The sequence below is a fragment of the Humulus lupulus genome, chromosome 3, assembly GCF_963169125.1.
Source record: "Humulus lupulus chromosome 3, drHumLupu1.1, whole genome shotgun sequence".
In the NCBI taxonomy this organism is placed as follows: domain Eukaryota; kingdom Viridiplantae; phylum Streptophyta; class Magnoliopsida; order Rosales; family Cannabaceae; genus Humulus; species Humulus lupulus.
Window position 1 is genome coordinate 127,593,717 of NC_084795.1, and position 5,809 is coordinate 127,599,525.

The window sequence follows — 5,809 nt, forward strand, 5'->3', positions numbered from 1 at the left end:
GTCCAACGTCAACATGGTATTGATTATGGACAACATCGAGTTCGTTATAATCAAAGATATTCCTATTTTTCCTATGCAACGATCACCAAATCCTTCAAAGAGGATTATTTATGGTGATTCAAGCAAAGGAAATAATGCTAATACTACTAAACCACTACAACAATTTTTCTTATATATTACGTCAAAATATTACATATATTTAGAAGTGCTATAAATATATACTAATAAAAACAAACAAGCTGAAATTTTACCCTAAAGGCGGCAAGTGAAAATACTTACCGCCAAATGAAAATGAAAAATATCATTTGGGTTTCCTCTCTCTCTCTCATTCGGATTCAGCTCACCCTAATCACGCCTCATCCTCTCTCTCTCGCCTTCATTTTATCAGTTCCCTCTCCATTCTCCATTGCGCTCTCTCTCACCGAGTCTATCGACTCTCTCCATCACGCCATGACCACGCCTAGCTAAAGCTCTCTCTCTAACAGAGTCTATCGACTCTCTCTTCCTCAAGCCCCGATACTCTAAAGTCCGACTGAACAACACCATGTTTAGTCTCTCTTCACTCTTTCCCGTTGAGCTGTTGGAGCACACACGAGCACGGAGCAGCTAAACCAAGACCCAGGTAACCCAATATAATATGTATTGATCCCATATATTTAATTGAGAACTTTTCCTTTCATGTTGATTGAAAAAAAAAATTGACATTAGCTTCAGATATATGAAAATTTTACTTAAGAATTCATCAGTAGATTGAACCAATTTCAAGGATGCTGCTGCTTCTGGAACTCGAACCAATTTCAAGGAAAGCTTGTCGTGGCAGGCTCATAGAGGCCTCGTTCTCTCTCTCGTTATCACAGCATATGGTACCTCAACTGGATCCGCAGTGTTATGATTTAACTTTATCATTTACATTTTTTATTGCCCAAATTTCATTTCTTTGGCTTAAAGAAAATTTTGTCTTGACTTTTGCTGTTCCAGGGGAGACCTGTGGTCGGGTTCAGAGGCTGGTGTTATTAAGATATGGCCTTGGGAAGCTATTGAAAGATCTTTATCTTTAACTGTTGAAGAAAGGCCCATGGCTGCACTACTTGTAGAGAGGTCCTTCATTGACCCAAGGGGCCAACTCGCTGCAAATGGTTTCGTCAATGTCTTTAATTCCGATGTCAAGTACCTCTTATCTGATGATTCCAGAGCCAAAGTGTGGACTGCTGGTTATTTATCCTTTGCATTATGGTACGCCTACATTCCCGCTTCCCACTATTTGCTCTCTACACGTCTAAAAATAGTTTTGGTGGAATTTTTTTTTTTTTGAACTCTTACAATATGAATATAAGATGACATTTTCAAATAATTGTTTGTGAAGTTCTTGACCAATCATAACTTATATTATGGGCACAATATGTTCCTGATGATTTTTTAATGAACATGATTGAAGCCAATATCTTAGACACTGAATTTAATCATAAGTTGTACTTTTATATATGTGGGTATGTAAAATTGTAAATGCTATTTGTTTATCTGCTAACTTTGATACTTTAATGCTTCCATTAAGCGCTCTTGCCCATGCAATATAATATGTAAATCTAAGAATAATTTGATTGCTGAATGCTGGGAAAAGAATAAAATTTAATTATGCAATGAAAATGAGAGGTGAATGTTCAACTAATCACGAGCCTTTTTTCTTAGAATTAATTAAAGGAATTAATACATGGAATTATAACATGATTTATGATTATTTATTTCTTTTGTTTTTTTAGCGCATTAAATATCTGTTTCTTTTTATAATGACTTTTCTTGTTTCCTGACTGTAGGTAGGTCTTGAGGGGAGTTCTGTTGGGCAGTGGTGGCTGGATATGATTGACAAAACATTGGATGAAGGATCAACATTTGAACGAGTTGGTTCTAGGCAGTTAGTAGGCTTGCTTATTGCTGCATGGTTGGTATTTTCTATCAAAAACTCTTTTGTGAATTGTTATTGTTATTATTTTTTCAATGTCTCAGATGTAGAGACTTAATTTTGCGTCACCATTTTTTAAGTGCCATGTCTGATTAACTCCTTAATAACTTCAAGTATTTAACCTATTACTAACTGTATCTCAAGTGAACTCAGTTGTTTCTTACTTTCTTAAAATCAAGTGGGTAATTTTTAGTTTGTTTGTCTCGAACTAGATTTTCTCAGGAATAAGGATAGAAACCTTATATTTAAGATTTTTTTGTTCTTCTCTTCCATGCTTTTGCATTCTGCCTACTTAATCTTTTTATGGTCTCTTTGTCAGTTAAGATTTTTCATTAATGATTGTTGAATGTCATCCTTTAGGGTGAGAACTGATATTAGAGCTTATGTTGGAGATGTTGATGCAGCAGTAGTTCTGTGTGGCTTTGGGCGTGCCATTGGTAATAAGGTAGGCTCTTTATGTTAATTTGAATGACATGATTGTGATGCATACATTGTTGTTACTTTTATTCATTCAAAGACTTGATGGTTTCCAAACGGTTTCTTTATGGTTTCTGTTTGGCTTATAGATCTATATATGTTCATGCCTGCTGATGCATATACTCAACATAAGTAAATATGTGAACTGCCTTTTGTCTAAATAGAAATTGATGACTTTTTTTTAGGGAGCTGTTGGTTTGAGGATGAGAGTGTATGATCGAATAATGTGCTTTGTTAACTGTCACTTCGCTGCACATCTAGAAGCGGTTAATCGTCGCAATGCAGACTTTGATCATGTATACTAGACAATGTCCTTCAGTCGACCAACTAATCTCTTCACAGCCGCTTCCGGTACAATACTGTACCTATTCTTTTTTAGTTCGCTTGTCTTGTCAATGTATTTATTTTGGCTTGTTTATAGATCTGGATTGCCATTGGTCCTTTCTGTTGCAGCTAGTGCTTCATGTGCTGCTCAGGTGCTTCGAAATACAACTGTATGTACATGTCATCACTGTAGCATGCTAAATTGGTCTGAGTTATTTTTTTTTTCAAAGTTAAATAGTTTCAGTTCATTTTATGAAGCATTGTTGTCTTCACAGACTGGTGTTTCCTACTCTGCTGAAGGGATGCCTGAATTATCTGAGGCAGACATGGTCATATATCTTGGTGATCTTAATTATCGATTAGATGGTATATCTTGTGATGAAGCTAGAGATTTTGTGTCACAAAGATGTTTCGATTGGGTTAGAGAAAAGGATCAACATAGAGCAGAAATGGAAGCTGGAAATGTCTTTCAAGGAATGTGTGAGGCAGATATTAGGTTTCCTCCCACATACAAGTTTGAAAGACACCAAGTTGGTTTAGCAGGTAACTTTTTCTGTGCAAGTAGTATTGTTCAGTTTATGCCAATTGAACTGTTCGAGAGACGGGTGGTTGGGGTAGTTTGTATCTCTTCTAATCAGGTGTTTAGCAGGTAAAAAAAATCTTGTAGGTGGGCTTTCATTCCTGCTATAGAGCTTTTCATTGATGCTGATAAAAAGCTTCTGGAAATAATTGACTTGTTTGTAAATTATCTTTTTGTAGGGTATGATTCAGGTGAAAAGAAGCGAATTCCAGCTTGGTGTGATAGAATCATATACCGTGATAGCCATTCAACCACTGCATCAGAATGCAGTTTGAACTGTCCTGTAGTTTCCTCAATATTGCAGTAAGTGATTGTAATATGTAACATATATTTTTTTTTCCCAATTGCAATAAAGTATAAAAACAAATGGAATGTATCTCATAATTTTTTATCTGGTCTAAGGCCATCCAGGTGGCCTTTAGAACCCCCTTAAATTCTTCCAGTGCGATACTAGATAAATTTCTACGGGTTTACAGGGATGCATTTCTTTATTCTGTATTTAATAGGGTTGTGATTGTCAAGGCCATATTTGGATGCATGTACTTATCAAAAGAAGCTCATCAGTTTTGTTTCTGGCTAAGTCTCTAGCTCTTTAGTTCATATTAATCTGCTCAAAATTTGATGTTCAAAACTTCAAATCACACATATGAAGGGAGGGAACAGAGTTGAGAAAAAATGCTCAATAATTTTATTAAAATTTCTTGTGTACTGGACTAACACCTGTGACAACTTATACTGATATATTTTCTACTCCTGTCTAGGATACACTGACACCATGGTTTTATACTTAAATACCTGCCATCTTCTGTTTGATAGGTATGAGGGTTGCATGGATGTGACAGACAGTGATCATAAGCCTGTCCGCTGCATCTTTGCTGTTGATATTGCACGAGTTGATGAATCAGTTAGGAGACAGGAGCTTGGAGAGATTCTTGGAACAAATAAGAAAGTCAAAGCTATACTTGAAAAACTGTGCAAGATTCCCGAAACGATCATCAGCACAAACAACATAATTCTTCAAAACAAGGACACATCGATCTTGCGTATTACTAATAAATGTGGGGAAAGAGATGCATTATATTAAATCCTTTGTGAAGGACAAACTATCGTTAATGAGGATGGGCTTGCATCAGATCATTGTCCTAGAGGCTCCTTTGGCTTTCCTCGTTGGCTTGAGGTAACTTGTTTTGCTTTTAAAAAAGAACAATAGTTTTACTTTTGCAGGTTCTTATTTTGTTTGGTTGAGAGGATTACAAAATTATACTGTGTTTTTATTACTTGGCTCGTTTTATTTTTCAGTTATATATATATTAGTGATATAATGTTCAAATTTTAAATTTGTTGAAAAGCTACACCACTAGTGCTAAGAAATATCAGTAAAAGAATTTAGAAAGACATTTCTAATCCTGATAAATTTGTAATTTAAGAAACGTATAGAGAGGAAGTGATCTATTAAATGCATTTTCCCTCTTGTTCAAGGATTGTTTCTCTGTATAATTCATTTGAACAAAAAGAACACTTAATCTTACTTTACTGTGTGCCCGTGCAGCTGGCCTGGTGGTTATTTCTTACCTCTAAATCAGACCCGACCTTCCTGTTTTACACTTCTACAACAGATTGCTTTGTGGACACACTCTTTAGCTCTTTTGCTAGTATTTAACGTCTATCTTTTTTCTTTTTACCAGTATGAAGTGAACGGAAAAGTGGCTGATTCAATGCTTGTTAATACCATATTGATGCTGGTGTATGTTACTAAGTTTTTTTGGTGGGAAGCTGGATACTGGAGCACAATGGATATTGCACATGATCGATGTTGTATCATGTTGTTGTTATTGTTGTTTTTGTAATGGCCAACTTTATGGATGTTGTATTTCTCTCATCTTCAATGACCAAAAACTTTTCTTGTTTAGGAAAATTACTATAAAGTTTTGTTTCTATTTTTCATTTTTGAAGTAAAAATTGTTCAAGATTATAAAACTTTATTATGTTATGCTTTCAAACTTAAGTTAGAACTAAGATCTCATGAAGTAGACACATTTATAGTTTGAATTAGTTATTGTTTAATGTAATACTTATGGTTTATCAATCTATTGAGAATTACATTTTATGATTAATTTTGAATTTTTTTATCAAAATACAATAATGAAAATCTTTTAATTAAAAAAAAACCATATAAGTATACTTATCAAAATAAAATTTAAAATTTTATTACTATATGTTATGATTTAAAAGCATATTATAAGCGTAAAAAATCGTTATGGTTTATATAATATAACAAACTAAAAATGTTATCAAAATAATCAAATGTAACAGTTGAAAAGTATTATGAAAAAAATACAAGATTAAAATTCAAATTTATAATCGAAAACTCTATCTAAATGTTATTATTTGAATATTATAGCACCTAAAAATGTGTTATTGAATAGTTTAAGATAACACCGAACATAACATTCAAAAAATGTTATAGAAAA

The 5,809-nt window shown here is 33.9% G+C and overlaps 1 pseudogene; it reads left to right on the forward strand.

The window, feature by feature from the left end:
* Window positions 1-297: 297 nt before the first annotated feature.
* LOC133823135 (type II inositol polyphosphate 5-phosphatase 15-like) lies at window positions 298-5,315 on the forward strand (annotated as a pseudogene).
* The last annotated feature ends 494 nt before the right edge of the window (window positions 5,316-5,809 follow it).